Source organism: Lepisma saccharinum, chromosome 2 (assembly GCF_977018435.1).
Source record: "Lepisma saccharinum chromosome 2, izLepSacc3.1, whole genome shotgun sequence".
NCBI lineage: Eukaryota > Metazoa > Arthropoda > Insecta > Zygentoma > Lepismatidae > Lepisma > Lepisma saccharinum.
This window is the reverse complement of record NC_139230.1, coordinates 145294018-145310979: the sequence shown is the minus strand read 5'-3', so window position 1 is coordinate 145310979 and position 16962 is coordinate 145294018. Positions and strand designations below refer to the sequence as shown.

The following is a 16962-nucleotide window of genomic DNA, read 5'->3' as shown; positions in this document are numbered from 1 at the left end:
ATTTGAGATACATCAATCACTTTTCTACTCGATCCACCAGATGAGTGAATCTTCAGCAATACTAATTTTCTTCAATACATTTTACATTTCACGCAGTAAATGTATAGTTATTCTATTTTATTATTAACTTTTACACACCTCGTTCAAGAAAAAGCTTTAAAATTTGGGGAGAAATTTTACTCTTAAAGTTCATGTTGTGTAATCTCTCACATTACACTCTTAATTGATTGACTGATTGATTTGGTTTATTAATACTTCGAATTTCTGCCACTTTTGGCTAATCGCGAAGATGAGGATGAGTAATGATGTGATGAAATTGTTGAAGGGACACTCACAAAGAAGACCCATGCCCAGACCGGGATTCAAACCCAGTACCTTTGGCGTAGTAGCGAGCTGTGCTAACCTCTCCACCTCGAAGGTCGGCATACTTCTGGAAAGCATTGCTATTGTACGTCTCACAGAATTTTTCCTAAATCAAACACAGATAAACTTTTTGACAAATCACTTTTGAGAACTGTCTAAAGTGACAACATTTGAGCTGGGAATGATAGACCAGTATCTGTTTTACAATATTTCTGTAATTGCTCTGCTTTTGCTTTCAGTTTGTCATGCATTGGGTTGGGTATGCAGTGGTGGTTAGGTAAGCAAATCAGGTTTGAGGGCCCCCAAAGTAAATAGTCTATCCACAGGTTTTTCGTCCTTTGCTCAGTCTTGTAGGACGTCTAGTAAGAGAACAGAACTAGGGAAGAAAACTCGCGGTTAAAAACAATTAATGTTTAGTTTGTGGTATTCAACAGAAGTTATTAACTGAAATCTACTGCATGTTAACCAAGCAAATCCTTTCACGTTTCAATATTTAGGTGGTATTTTCTTTTCTGCTTGGAAAATTACTACGTTTCTTGTTTTACACATATATACAAGATATTTGAGTATGTGAAGGGCATGTCGAGTGCAGGGCCCTCTAAGGGCTCGATCACCCCCGGGCAGCGGGGTTTGGCGGTTTATATATCCGGCACTGTGGACTTAAGTTTTAGTTACTAAATTGCATTACAATCCCAAACTACATTGTGTGCATTTTAATTAAGTGATTTATGCGAAATTCTTCCAATATTTTCTACTTCTATGCAGTGTATTACTTTCAATACATTTAAGACTTATAAATACTGTACTTTAATATCAATTATTGGTTTTATGATACGGAGTAAATTTCTTTAGCTTCTCCTTCAAAATTGCATGTACGAAATTTTCGAACGAGTATTACAGGAGGCCCCCCAGTCATACCGGTCCAGTTTTTGGAAGGACACACAAGAAATATTTGTCCCTATAATTGTAACGAATATAGTGCCTCCCCGATGGCGTAGTGGTACGAAGCCAGAAGTCCCGGGTTCGAATCTCATCTACGACTTGGATGTTTGTGTTTATCCGAAATGAGTAAAAACGAGATTACAGTAAAAATTGACATGTGTGAAAAAATAGTGGTAGCGTCGTCGCCTTGTAATCAAGGGGTCCCGGATTCGATACCCGGTAGAGGCACATAGTGATTCGGATTCCACTTTAAACTGTAGGTCCAGTCCCGATTAGCCTTTCTGTGCATAAAGTAGACTTCAAGCACCAAATCGATCAATCAATTGTAACGAATATCAAACTTTTCAAGGCAAAGTTTTGCTCAGGTTACAAAAGGCGTGTTTTGTTGGCTCGGTGCCCGAGTGTGTTAAGTGGTCAACTTTCGATATCGCCACAAAAGTACCCGAGTTCTTGTCGCGGTCTGGGCATGGGTGTTCTTTTGTGAGAGCCCCTTCATCACCAATCTTTATCGTCGCGATTAGACAAAAGTGGAAGAAAAGCGATGAAAAATAAATAGGTTTCGGGACATATATTTCAAGCCTGCGGGGTTGTCTCAAAGTTTTAGAAACTTGCGGCTTTCTCCGTGACACTTGGCACAAACTGCTCGACTGTCCATTCTCTCACTTTTGATTGACTACATTTCTTTAAAAAATCGTGGTGATGTTCAAATTGCTCTGAAATGTTGCTGAAAAGCCGACAGAAATATCTGTGCTCAATTTAGATGCAAATCATTTGCATCTAATATTAAGTGCAGAAATATATTTGGATGCCAACATTTATTCTGGTATGAGTCACTTCCATTCTCATGCGAAATATTGAAATTATATGCTATTCTTCCAACATGACAACCTTACCGTGTGAATGATCAGGAAAACGCTTAATATTTTGTTACGGGTGTTACTAGTGACATGGGAAAGATACATATCAAAATTCAAGCTATTGCCAACTAGCACAGGTATTTCGTGAAAACTTTCATTTGTCTGCCAATTTTTCAATATGGTTGAATTATCGGCAAGGTGATTGCTGGCGTCTTTTGATATGTTATAAAGAAGTTATGTACCAAATTTCAGCTTGTTATGAATTAGTTACCTTATTTTTCCCTATCTTGATTACAATAAATCCTTTACTTCTCCTCTTCAGCATACCGATATTTGACTTTGTACCTTCAAAAATTGAAAAGTTAAAATTGGCAATCTATATTTTCAATTACTTTAAACTTTCTCCATTGGGTATATCCAAAGTACCACATGCAATCAGCATATTGATTTTCAACTTCATATCTTCAAAATTAAAGACGGTTAGATGTGGCAACCGTGGCACCCACGAGTGTTTTGCATGAAACTGCATCGCTTTTCATCTGCGCGCAGCACACCGGCCGTTTCTAGTCTTTCGAAGGTCGTACGTTTCCTCTGGTTTCTGTTTCCCCATTTATGACTCCTGGGAGGTACCCAGTGCATTTTTTTCTGACGGTGTGCAACGGTACGCCACTCCGGCACCTTTTATTTTAACAAAATTAATAAAAAATAAATGTGTGTGTGTACGTACGTACTACATGGATGCACGATCGATCATTTATGAACATGCAAGGATATTTTGAGTAGTTCTTACATGCTAATAAAATTTTTCAAGACCCAATCCTTAAGTTAGATATATTCACATCATGCTTACAAGTCATCATAATAAAGAAGTGTTTTAAGGGAGATAGTCCTCCTCCGTGGCCGTGCGATCTAAGGCGCTGCTGTGCTTTCGACTCCGACTGCGGGACGGCATGGGCACAGGAAACTGCGCTACGCCACTGTACTAATCCTTAGACCACTCATGCCAGCCAAGTTTTTGATTTACAGATTGATTAAATTGAAATTTATTTTACTTCGATTTTCTTGCCACTTTTGGCTAATCTCAAAGATGAGGATGGGCGATGATGTAATGAAATTGATGAAAAGGGACGCTCACAAAGAATACCCATGCCCAGGTCGGGATTCGAACCCGGGACCTCTGGCGTCGTAGCTGTGCTAACCACTCCATCACTGTTGAGTTGAGTTGGTGTTTTAAGTCCACTTTATGCACAGTAAGGCTAATCGGGACTGGACCTACAGTTTAAAGTGGGATCCGAACCACTTGTGCCTCCACCGGGTATCGGACCCGGGACCCCTTGATTACAAGGCGGCACTCCATCACTGATACGTGTATGTGCAAGGAACTCTTATTCTTTCCTATTGTTCTAATATTACAAGAGAAGTCTGTTTTTCTGTTCCCTGAAGGTGGCTGGATGTTTTGACAAGATGGAGTTTGTCTTTACATTGAGAAATGCAATATATTATTTATCCTAAATCTTTGGTTCCAAAAACTTTAGATATATGGGTTGGTCCATAAGTTCTGGCGTTTTTTTTAAGTGAAAATTTTGCGTGAAAAATAAATATGTGCTCTACAAAATAGTGTGTTTAGTTTTTTATGCTGATATACTTTTTGTTCTTTTCAGGTCATTAAAATGGAGTGCCAAGTCGACAAAAAAGAGGATTTTCGACACCTTCTGCTTTTTGCGTTTAATCGAGGTGCCAAAGCCACAGAAACTGCTCGAGAGATTTGTGAAGTTTATAGCGAAGAAGCAATGCCTCGCCGGTAACAATTCGGTAGAGGAATCGCTGCTTGTGTCCATGAGTTGACCGATGACGGGAAAGCAAACCGGCGGAGATCGTAGCTCGTTGATTTTTGTTGTCCTTCAAAGCATGCGGAACCCATGCGCCCAACTTTTGAACCTTTCCCATCGAGTGAAGGTGACGCTCTATGGTACTGTGGGAGCATTCCATTATCTCTGCCAATTCCCTCATCGGTTGGCGTGGATCTTCGTGAATAAGCTGATTCAGTCGCTCCTCATCAAACTGAACGGAGCGTCCGGTGCGATGCATGTCTTTGAGGTCGAAATTGCAGTCTTTGAATCGCTTAAACCAATTTTGAGCCGTCCAATAGGCAACGCTTCTTCGCACTTCACACTTCACAAATCTCTCGAGCAGCTTCTGTGGCTTTGGCACCTCGATTAAAAGCAAAAAGCAGAAGGTGTCGAAAATCCTCTTTTTTGTCGACTTGACACTCCATTTTAATGACCTGAAAAGAACAAAAAGTATATCAGCATAAAACAAACTAAACACACTATTTTGTAGAGCACATAATTATCTATCGAATAACAAAAAACGCATTGCCAACTCATTTTATTTCCCACGCAAAATTTTCACTTAAAAAAAACGCCAGAACTTATGGGCCAACCCAATACAATGAAATTTATATTTGTGTAAGGCAACAACAACAACAAGTTATTTTGTCACAAGGAAGCCCACATACCCACATACTGGCGTTTGGCTAGTTAAACGGGAAAAAGAGCGGGGGGATGGTGCAACCGGTAAGACACAAGTACGCCATTTTTATTATTACTTCTCATAAACAACATTTCGTTATTAATTTTAAGGTTGAGATAGGTGTTGACAAAACGAATAAATTAATAATATATTAATTATTCATCATGCGTATTGTAGATGTATTATTTCCTTTTATTGACTGGTTTGTGGCGGTTGAAATACACATTCAGCATTAAATTTCCTTTCACTGCCAGTAACGGAACAACCTCCTGATTCATGCATAAATTCAAGCATCCAACTCCTTATCTCGCCTAATGCCATTAACGGAATTCCATTCTATGAATGGAAATCGCTTGACTTGAAAGAATAACAAGCTTTTTCAGTCTGAGTCAGAGAGTTTCTATGAAGTTTATATCACTTTGTATTGCGTATATTTGTAAAAGTTAGCTTTTATCAGTTTGAATTATTAACAGTTATTGGCTAGGTATACGAGAACAAAACTTTTCACATAGTCGATATTATCATAATTAGCTTCAATTTACTTCCACTGTCTTTGTCTATATACAATATAATTAGAGCAGAATTAGAAAATTGATAGCAAGAAGATGGCATGCGAAATACATTTTTCTTATTTTATGTCGCTTTTCTTCCACTTTTGGTATAATCGTGACAACGCGGATGAATGTCGATTAAATGAGATTGAAGAAGAGACTTGACACGTACAAAGAAGCACATATGAACAGCACAAATTCGAGATCGAAAAATTCTGTGACAAGATCGTGAGTTGATCACTCAATGCGTTAGTCTACCGACTGGGACCCTTCTCGTTTAGGCAAGGGGTCACGGAGAAGCGACTTCAAGACTAATTCAAGAGTTACAAGTAAATTTTCAATTATGAAATCTTAATAGAACCATTTAGCAACTGAACAAGATACGTATCTTCAAGATTACTGGGCAAATTAATGGACATTACAGTAACTTGCATAATTGAGTCGGTGCTTGCAGAAAGCACATTACATTTTCATTTGAAAAATATAAAATAGTTACTGTGCACAGGTTTTGAATCTCTCGAGTTATATGCATCTTTATGCACGTACAGAAAATACGGACTACAGTTTGAGTTTGAGTTTTGTTTCACGTCCATTTTTATGCACATATAGAGGCTAATTGGAATTGGACTTACAGTTTAAAGTGGGATCCAGATACTACAGTTATTTAACTATGCAAACATGGAATTGAACAACAAGTTTACTGAAGAAAGACACATAGTTCAGGACTGCGGTCCCTTTAAAATTCAATTCTTCTCTGTGACTGGGTGTTTGCTGTCACAAAAGAAAGTAGAGACGAACAGCATGGACTTTTAACCACCTTTATGTTTCTTCTTTTTACCAGTTTGTCCATACAAGTAAAAGAAAAAAGAAAAAGGTTGCCACATATCTTTGTGCATGTGCAACACAAAGTTTCCGGATGTTGTAGTACACCCAAGGGCAAAGGTGAGAGCAAGCGAATTGTCCTTCACCATTTTCATTCACTTTGTTTTGCACATGAACTGAAATAAGATCGTCCATAATCAAAGGGAAACATCTGCTTCGCATGAACATGATTTCATTCCTTAAAACAACACACGATGTGGAATAGAAGAAAAATGAAAAATAGCAATAGTTAATTTACTTATATTGTCTTATCAAATTTAGAATCTTACTTTCACTAAGTTATCAGTTCGACAAGTTGTGGTATGTTATGCATATGCTCCAAATGTTGCTGTCATGTTTTTATGTCCTAGACGGTAAAATATTCTGTTCCTAACTCCTGCTGTGTTTGCTTAAACTTTTCGGAGGGAGATTCCTCCTGTATAATTTACCAAGTTGTCAATATTTGCCGCTACCCAATGCATAAACTCGAAGTTAACATTGAGCACACACCTACTTTTCGGCTGGCTGAGCTTGAATTTGGGATGTGGGCGACATCATCCATGCTAGACATCTTAAAATGTGATCTTATTCGTGGAGACGACCATAAGAACGATCTTCCTTTCTAGGTCTCTTATGCTTATCCAAGTTTGCTATATTTCCTGTGAAAATGGAATTTTGGACTAACTCCAAAATGACATAAACAGATTTTCCGAATGTTGTAAGCGATGGAAATTGTCCATGCTCTTACATAACAATTTCATTGAAACAAAATATTCTTGGAGGTAATTATACACTCACCGATCTCCCTCTAACAAAAGAAACACAACACCGAGATCTTGGTATTCTCATAGATTCAAAACTCACTTTCGAAAATCACACCTCAACCATCACAAAAAAGGCAATGCGTATGTTAGGCCTAGTGTACAGTGGTAACACTGTTAAGCCTTGTTTCCATGTTAATAAAACAATAAAATGCTGACCAAGGCAATTTTTTTTGTATAAAAAAAATATACACTAAAATCATAACGTTTCCACCCTCTAACAGGGTCTTCTTCAGACGAAGATCCACAAAAAATTATTTTCTTCGTCTGGAGATGACCCTATAAGAGGGTGGAAACGTTATGTTCTTAGTGTATATTTTTTATACGTACAATAAAGTATGCCTTGGTCAGCATTTTTATGTTTTACTAGTGTACAGATTCACCGAAATCAATAACCCGAATGCACTTTCCATTTACTTCAAAACATTTGTGTGCACCATTCTACGTAGAATACTATTCACCAATCTGGAACATGGCTGCCCATTCTCATACCTCCAAGATCGAGAGTGTTCTCAGCTTTTTCCTCTCCATCGTTCGATATAGAGTGCCTGCCCCAAGACAGATGTCTAAGAGAGATCTGCTTGTAAACTTACACATCAATACTACAGAAACTCATAGATACATTGCAGATATGAAGTTACTATATAAGATCATTAATGGAAACCTAAGATGTAGAATCTCACTATACGAACTCTCCCTCAGAGTGCCTAGACATAAAACACGGAGCAAGGAAACTTTCCACACTGCAACTCCCAACGTTCATTATTATTCCATAGGATACCGAATGAGTTCAACACCATCTCAAACCAAGTAGACGTATTCAGTTCATATTTGTCTTTTATCACCAACTTAGAAAAAATGTACATAAGTAATGCTATTGCGAAACTGATTTATTTACCCTGGTACTGTTTTGGTTTGGTTATTTTATTTTTGTGTTTTTTAACACTAGTCTACTGTTTTACTGTTGTTTCTTACCGGTTAGAAATAGCTTCTACTGTAATGGAAATTGCAATAAATAAATAAAGGAGGTAGGTTCAGTAGCAGAATCTTCCAGGTTTCGAGTTCCAAAAGGTTCAATGGAATGGTCTGGTTGCATTTAAATCTATGGACATCTTCCAACAGTTCAACGATTTCTCTTACAATTTCCCCATTCTCTCCTTGGAGTTCTTTACAAGGATAAAGTTTTAATTCCAGATTTTTTGTCTCCTCTTGGAGAGAGTTAATATATTCTATTATCTCCAACACGTCTTCTTGGAATCTTCTTTTAACTATCACCACATTTGATATTTCTATTCTTTCACAGTATTTTCCATGAAGGATCATACGGGATCATTGATAAACTCTCCTGATGTTCGCGGTGCCTAACCCTCTCTGGTGGATCATGTTTCATTTGTGTTCCACTTCTTTCCTCAACTAATTCTGCTTTTCCTCATCAGCTCGTAAAGGGCTCTAATTGTCCTGAACTACCCTTTCCGTGACTTCAACCACAACTGAAACATAAAACAAATCTCGTAAAAGATACGACGATCCCCGTGGTTATCAAAGCGCGCTACGACGCCAGGGGTCCCGGTTCGATTACCGGCCTGAGCATGGGTGTTCTTTGTGAGTGTCCCTTCATCAATTTTATCATATCATCACTTTTCCTCATTGTCGCGATTAGCCAAAAATGGAAGAAAAGCGACGTAAATAACATATTTCAATCAATCAATCAATGTTGTAAATGCTACAAAACATTTGAAAGTACGAACCGGAAAGTGAAAAGTTTACATTTGAAAATCGAATAGAAATATTTGTGGTTATTATCATTCCCTGGTAGCACGGTAATTGAAATTTGTTCCCAAGTCCATTGAGACTACCAACACCTAAGCCCTTGTTACTTGACACCATACCACTGGTGCCAAATAAATTATCCATGAAATACTAAAGTATTCTGCTTCAAGCAGTAAAATCATTATTCATATTTCATTGATCACATGATCTCCCCCGTCATATCGTTGGGTGTTCTGCAAAAATGTCTTTGTGAAAAAGTTCCATTCTTGCTCCTTACCCTCCAAAATGTTGTTCCTTGAAAGTCAATTTAACGCACGCAGAGTTACTATTTTCTACCATCATTCTCAATTACTATATTAGGTGAATTTATGTGACGCCAAACACAATGTAAATAATAAAAATTCAGAATAATGCATTAAAAATGTTCACACAACACCGTTGATTCATGAAAAAATTTGGCATTCTAACTTTATTAGTAATTTTTGTCACATGTCGTTCATGGTGAACAATACGACGATTAAAAAAGAAAAGAAAAATCGCGTAAGTAGGAATTAACTTTACTGCAGGGCCATAAAGGGAAATGGAATCTCGTTCTTTTCGGTTTATTATTCACTTCACTGCCAGAAATAATACTCTAGATTTCAGATGACGCATCGAGAATTCCTGTCGGTGGTACTTGACACATATGGGTTTATGACGGTTCATTGTCGACCTGCCGCCTTAGCGACTCCCAGAAGTTCTGCCCAGACAGGAATTGCAACAAGGCTTTAGAGACGCTCTCCGGCTCCTGCAAGCAACAAAGGAAAATGGACATCCCAGGTATTGTTGTCAACTTTAATCTTTCTCTAAGCAGCACATAATGAACTTGTGTTCATTTTTATCGTACATTTATTCATTCTGAATGTTGAATTTCAACCTATCTCAGTGGCGGAGTGATTATCACACCGCGCTACGACGTCAGGGGTGCCGGATTCGATTCTCGGCCTTGGCATGGTTGTTCTTTCTGCGTTCCTTCATCAATTTCATCGTATCATCACCCATCTTTATATTAGCAATTAGCAAAGAGGGGCAGAAATACGAAGTAAAATAAACGAAATCAATCAAGAGTTGATTTGTTTCTTTACCGACTTTATTTTCTCTTTAAGTACGCAGAATATGACTGACAACATTCATGAAATTGAAAAATATATGTAGGTAGGTAATTCAGATTTCTTAAGTGATATATTTGTCCTGTAGAACACTCAGGATTTTATTCTATTAAGTATATCATATAAACAAGGTTGGTGAAAGTTCAAGTGTGTGTGTCATGTGTGCTGCCATTCAAGTGTCAAATGACAATGTTTCTTGTGCATGTTGCTAGGGTTATTTCATAGATGCTACTTCGAATATTTGAAACGAAGCATATATAACAGTACATATTTTAAAAATGCTCTAGCTTTCTTTTCTTTACATGTATACATGGCAATTACACAGGTGTAAATTTTTAATATGTTTTCCCCATCAATTCAAAAGTAAAGAAATTCACATTTCTCGTCATATGACCCTGATAAAGGAAGGCATATGATCTATTTTTGGGTGCCTAGAAAGTAGAAACTGATCTGCGCATGAGTTCCAAAGCAGACGAATTTCTTTTTTAGGAGATCAATCTTGGACTCCTTCCTTCTTGGCGGAAACTGAAGAATGAGGCTCGTTGGCGTATTTAATGTCTCGTAATTGTGCAGCCAGGTTTACAGAAAAGTTGAAAATGAATGAATGATCAAAGAAGGGAAAAAATCTATTGTGTATAACAATGAAATTAATACTAACAAAATTATTATCTGAAATTTTTATGTCAGGCATTCGTATTCTTGGGGATGCGCAAGAGAAGAATGGACGAAGGAAAATTTTCCTGAATTGGGTGTGGAGTCATAAAATTTTTCAAAATCTAATCTGCATAGTGGTGGGGGGTCAATTTCCGATTGGATCATTAAAGTAGTTCGGTCCCACTTTATGCCATGCCCTGCTAAACCTATGTGATAGACATTTGCATTGACCGAGCTTTTCCATAGATTTGATCAATCAATCCAGAAGAATGCAAGGATTCAATCTTTGAAGGTACGTTTAGACTGTTACTCTAATGTAACAGAATATCTTATCACATTTATAATCAATCTACGAAAACCCTGTTGTTAGATCAATCGTCACGGTGGAGATTAAAAATATACAGCTCGAAAAGAAACCAATCGGAAATTGGCAGTAACCCCTTCGACATTCATTCGACCGGAGTGATTTTGAATAAACATGTTAAAGAGACCGATCACTTAACTACGAGCCCGAATTAATGTTTAACCAATAAAATTAAACTGATGTTTCATTCTGTGTACATTGCAGAAATTGAAATGTTGTGGAAGGTTCAGGTGTGCCCACAGAGGGGGATTATGGCGCAAACTGTGCCATCAAAATTTGGGGGTATTTTTTCTTAAAATAACATAAAATTTAACATTTATAGCCTATATTTTTCTAAAATAATATGTAAAAAAATTACACCTTGTTTAATCCATTAGATGAAAAAAAGGAAGTATTTTGGGTTTGATTGAGTTTGTGTTTAAGTCCACTTTATGCACAGTCAGGCTAATCGTAACTGGACCTACAGTTTATAGTGGGATGAGCTACTATGAGCCTCCACCATGTATCGAACCCGAGACACCTTGATTACAAGGCGACGACGCTACCATTGCGCCATCGGGGAGGCCCTGAGGAAGAATTTTGGGGAAGGAGTGTCAACAGCAGATTTGTGGACACAGGTTGTGTCCACCAATTTTTTTTGAGGGGGGATTTTATGATGGAAATTTGACTGAGTGAACAGTACAGCATTGGACACAAGTCGAATTACGTTTATAATTAACCATTGATAGCAATTTGTATGCTGCTGGGGGAATGTTAACTGGTAATATGTATTATTGGGAGAGGGCAATATCCAACTCTTACAAATTAGGCCTAAAATTGACAGGTAAATTATGGTGGGGGATTGAGTATTAAGCGTCTGGGGGACGCTTGTAAGAGTCTCAATACTTACCATGATCTTGTTTAGCATTAAAAAGATTGATTGGTTGATTGATTTGTTTTATTTTACTTCGCTTTTCTGCCACATTTGGCTAATCAACAAGATGAGGATGAGTGATGATATGATGAAATTGATGAAGAGACATTTACAGAGAACACCCATACCCAGGCTGGGATTCGAACATGGGACCCCTGGCGACATAGTGCGATGTCGGCGGTTTTTTCACAATAGTGAATGAAGAATTTCTTTCAGTAGCCGCTTATAGCCAGAAACATACGGGAACATCTGAGTAACTCAAACCACAATGTAATGTACGAACTTTCACTTGTGTTTTCTTCGGTTTCATACTTTTGTGGGTTATCAGGTTGTATTCCCGAGTGGCTTAATTGATAAGTTTAAATTTGATGTTACCCTGCAAGAGCCTGTAATCCGAGCCAAGCGAACAAGAATTTTTTTATCTTGTATTTCTTTGCAAACTGCCAATAATGTTACTTTAATGTAAAACCTTTACGAGGTGCAGAGACATTTAGTCCTTGACAACTTTTTCCCTTTTTTTTACTCACTGGATGCCCTTCCTCCACTAGAGTCAGTCTCCAAATTAAAGAGGAGGGGTTGGAGGAAGACAGGGAATTTCCCCTTATACTTTTTCGTCCCAGGCTTGTTTATATTTTCATTCTCAACCAGGGAAAGAAAATTCCCCCTTCTGAATGTGTGTTCTATTATTATTCAGGATGGTCAAACACGTAATCAGCCGGCCTTCTTGGCGGAGTGTTTAACACGCCGTGCTACGACGCCAGAGGGCCTGGCCTGGGATGGGATTTTTTTGTGAAAGTCCCTACGTCAATTTCATAATATCATCACTCATCCTGATCTTCGCAATTAGGAAAAAAATGGCAGAAAAGCGAAGTATAATAAACCCACTCAACCAATAACAGGCAATCACTGTTTGAGTCATAAATTCGAGCTCGCTGTTCATGATGTCGTGAACAAAGATACACTTTAAACCTTTTATGGATGCACTTTGGCGTATGTTCAGCAGCAGAAATCAAAGTGTGCTCAAGCAGTGGTAACAACAATGATGAAAATTAACAATATGTATGACATTCATTGAGTGGCATCTTCTTATCAAATCTGCATCAGCAGTAATAAAGATTTATGCGGTCCTCGTACATTTCTTTTCAAGTCGTGAACTCAGTGCAGTTATCAGTTCAAAAGTAAGAGTAAAGTGTAAAGGAAAACTAAAGAAGGTGCACTCTTCATCATTTGTAGTAGAAATTTGTATTTTCCATGACGTATTAGATCTTCTGAAACAGAATACAGACTAGATACAAATAAAGGGAAAACTGGCTCCACAACTTAGGATAATAGAAACAGCACGTTAGTTGAATGTTCCACTGGGAAGCCGAAAAAAATGACAGTTTATTTCGATTCGTGACGTTCGTTACTTTTATTTCTAGGAGATCGCCAACTGAAGGATTACTTGCACGTGAGACCGAGAAAGAGTCTAGTGTAATGCAGATATAATTATGGAGATTCAAATTGTTGACTAGTTCTGATTTTGCTTGGAAATATATAAACTTTCCTTTCCATGAATTCTTATCATAACTGTTAACATGGTAGTCGACGTAAATAGGCATGTTTTGTTGAAATACTGAGGGCCTCCCCGATGGCGCAGTGGTAGCGTCGTCGCCTGGTAATCAAGGGGTCCCGGGTTCTATGCCCGTGGAGGTACATAGTGGTTCGGATCCCACTTTAAACTGTATGTCCAGTCCCGATTAGCCATACCGTGCATAAAGTGGACTTAAAACACCAAATCAATCAATCAATCTTGGAATACTCAATAATTGACACATAAGAAATCAGAGGACTATTTGAAACATCTAGAGTTTAAAGTTTCGAAACGAAAGGCATCTTAATTATTTCCTTTCCCTCAGTGTAGACCGACACAAAAATATTTTTGCGCTCAGACAATGGGTTGGTGCAAACCGGAACTAGCCGAAAATACAAAGAAAATTGAGGATTTGGAGGGTTTTGTGCCACGCAGACTTCGTATTCTGGCCACTAGCCTAGCCATATCTAGTATATTCTGTATCCCAACGACTAAGCAAGGCCAGGGCCAACAACAGCAAGAACATATGAAGCTTCAAGCGTTGCGGGTTGCCTATCTTCCAGCATCACGATGCTTCTCCTCCATACGCCTCTCGTACGCAGCCAAAGGGCTAGTGGCACGCACGGAGGGCGTCGATATCCCCAACCAACGTTTGGTCTCTCCTTGACGAAACTTTGGCCACCATTGGGCCTTACGATATAGTGTTACAAACAACATTTCTGAACCTACTTCGTCCAGAAGTTATAGGGCGCCATATCAAATGGATGACTTGTTTACAGTTGATTGTGAAATATGTTTGGTTGTCATTAGCGAGAAAGGGAATTTTGTGCACTTACTTCTGCGTTCAATTTTCTGTACGCATCTGAGAATCATTGCACCGAAAACAAGATAGAAGAGTCCATGTCCAGGTTTCTCCGATGGCGTTGTAATGATGTTGTCACCTTGTAATTAAGGAATCTCGGGTTCTGTACGCGGTGGAGGCACTTAGTGGTTCGGAACCCACGTTGAAATGTATGTCCTAACTGTACATAAAGAGGACTTAAAAATCAAAGTCTATGTCAATGTCAATTTTGGGGCAACTTCTCACCACTAACAAGCTCTCGTCTTCCGAGAGAAGCAGGTGATAAGGCGTTACCTTGAGGGAGGGAACCGCCGTTTAGTGATGTGACAAAGCTTGTGCTGGAGGTTATCAAGAAATTGTGGGTGAGAGAATCCATTGCCAAAGTCAACAATGCAATAATTCACTAACATCTAAAGATATTGCATGAGCAAAGGTAAAGGTACCCCTGTGCGTGTGCACACATGCCGTGAAGGCATATGGGGTTATGTGGAGGTATGGAGTTCGACATATTCTTGATTTCGGCCATTATTGTGGATGATGTGATCAGCATCATACCGGCCACCTGTATCCCTCAGGTACCCATTTACAAAGCTGGGCGGGCCTCAGAGCCGCACAAAATCAGGGAAATCACTGGAAAAATTCCTGGTCCAGATCACCTGCCCCGGAATTCGCATCCGGGTCTTCTTCGTGGTAGTCAGATGCTCTACAAACTGGGCTATCGCGGCCAGCAACGATGACATTCGTGACAGCAGCCCTGCAGAACCACAGAGTAGTGACAGGGGAGACATCTCGAAAGCAGTTGACGGAAGCAAGCTGTGAAATGTGGAACGAGGGAAGACAGCGTAAATGCAACACAGGTGATAGTACCGGAGGGCCTCTATTTTGATTGGAAAAAGGGTAGTACACGGACTAGATTCCAGGATGGTAAAACTGTGACCGCGACACAAAAGTGTGCACAAAATTCACATATTGTACAATCAACTGTCAACAAGTCATGGACTTGATGTAGCGCCTTTAACTTCTGGACGAAGTAGGTCCAGAAACGTTGTTTGTAACACTAGAGATTAAGGCCCATAAGGGGTCATAGGATCGTCAGAATGAAATCAAAGGTTGGTTTGGGATATCGACTCCCTCCGTGCGTGCCACTGGTCCTTGTGCGAGAGGCGTATGGGGGAGAAGCAGGGTAATGATGGAAGATAGACAACCACAACACTCAAAGATTCATATTTTTCTGTTCTCTCGTCGGTTGTTGGCTCTGTAGCTTCGTTTCTTTTGATGAATGGTGTCAGATGGCATTCCTTATTCATTGGGACATATAAAATACTTGATATGGTGAACCTAGGGCCCCGATAGCAACATCTCCGTGATACATAAACCTTCCAAATCGCCAATTCTTTTGGTATTCCGGATATTCCCGGTTTGTGTCAAGAGAAAATATTATCCGAGCGCAATTTTGTTTTGTGGTGATCTACCCTGATTGATAGGAAAAAATTAAAGCCCCTTTTCTTTCGAAATTTTATACTTTGTTCATGTAACTATGCTCTAGTGTACAATCCTGACGGAGATTTGTTGGACCAAACGAACAACTTGTAAGAATTTCTGAAGAAATTACATAAATTTCCTCTGTTTATTTGTAAATTGATCCCACAAGGCTCTTAAGTAATGTTAAAATATTATTAGACTGTTCTCGAGTAATTTGTTAGCACAAACCAGCCAGTGACAACTTGATGTCAGGAGCCTGGAAACTTAAATAACTCTGAGATTCACCTTTTACAGGGTCTGGCAGGAAATATGACGGTTTTAATTCGGCAACACTGCCGGTAGGCGGAGTCAGACTTCACGCGGGAGTTGCTGGGATTACGCTAGACAAGTGATGCCATTTCAGTCGGCATTGAGCAGTGTTTTTGTTGTGGAAACATTTTTTTATAAATGGTGAATCTGTAGTTGGAACGAAAGTAGCGACTTTCCCTTGCCAGAACTTTGCAGACGACGAATTGACTCCACACAAATGTGGTTTCAACAAGATGGACAGGCTGCACATACATCGAAGACACCGATGGCTGTTCTCAGACAAATGTTACCTGGGCACGTCTCTCAACGAGGCAACATGTCATGGCCACTTCGCTCACCGGACTTATCGCCATGCGATTATTTTATATGGGGTTACCTCAAAGGGAAACTTTCATGAACAAACCACGCACCACTGAACTGAAAGCCGCAATTCGTAGGGAAATAGTGGCAATTACACAAGATATGGTCCAATGTGCTGTGCGGAATGTCAGTGACAAGTTGTGGAGAGTGCGTTCGCAAGAATGGTTCTCATTTGCATGACGTCATTTTTAAAACGTAGACATTTCTTTATCCAGTTTTTTCGTAATGATTCATAAATGGCACTTCATTTGCTGTAAATAAAAATAATACATTTTGTTTTGTATCAAATTACAACCTTGTACTATGATTTAAAAACCGTCAGATTTCCCTGCTGGATCCTGTATTATTGAGCCCGGAACCGAACCTAAGAAACGATCCAAAGAAAAATAAGATACATGACAGAAAGTGACACGACGAGGGTGAGCATGGCAATAAATAAGTAAATACATATGTGTGTGTGCGTGCGTGCGTGCGAGTGCGTGTGAAGTAATTCTGTGTTATGTGTGGGGCTCCTCTTTAACTCTTAAGTCTTCAACAGTTGCGACCGTCCCCTTGCCATCCTGTAGCTACGGTTCTGCTTCAGGGACATAATATTTATGATATCCTAACATTGATATTTGT

At 39.0% G+C, this 16962-nt stretch overlaps 1 long non-coding RNA gene across 1 annotated transcript in view; it reads left to right on the top strand.

Annotated features, from left to right (window-relative positions):
* Window positions 1-9397: 9397 nt before the first annotated feature.
* The window catches only part of LOC145984526 (uncharacterized), a 49948-nt gene continuing 42383 nt past the window's right edge, over window positions 9398-16962 (top strand). Inside the window, exon 1 of the long non-coding RNA XR_014441344.1 lies at window positions 9398-9516. This is a non-coding gene — a long non-coding RNA (uncharacterized LOC145984526). The remainder of the gene's footprint in view (window positions 9517-16962) is intronic.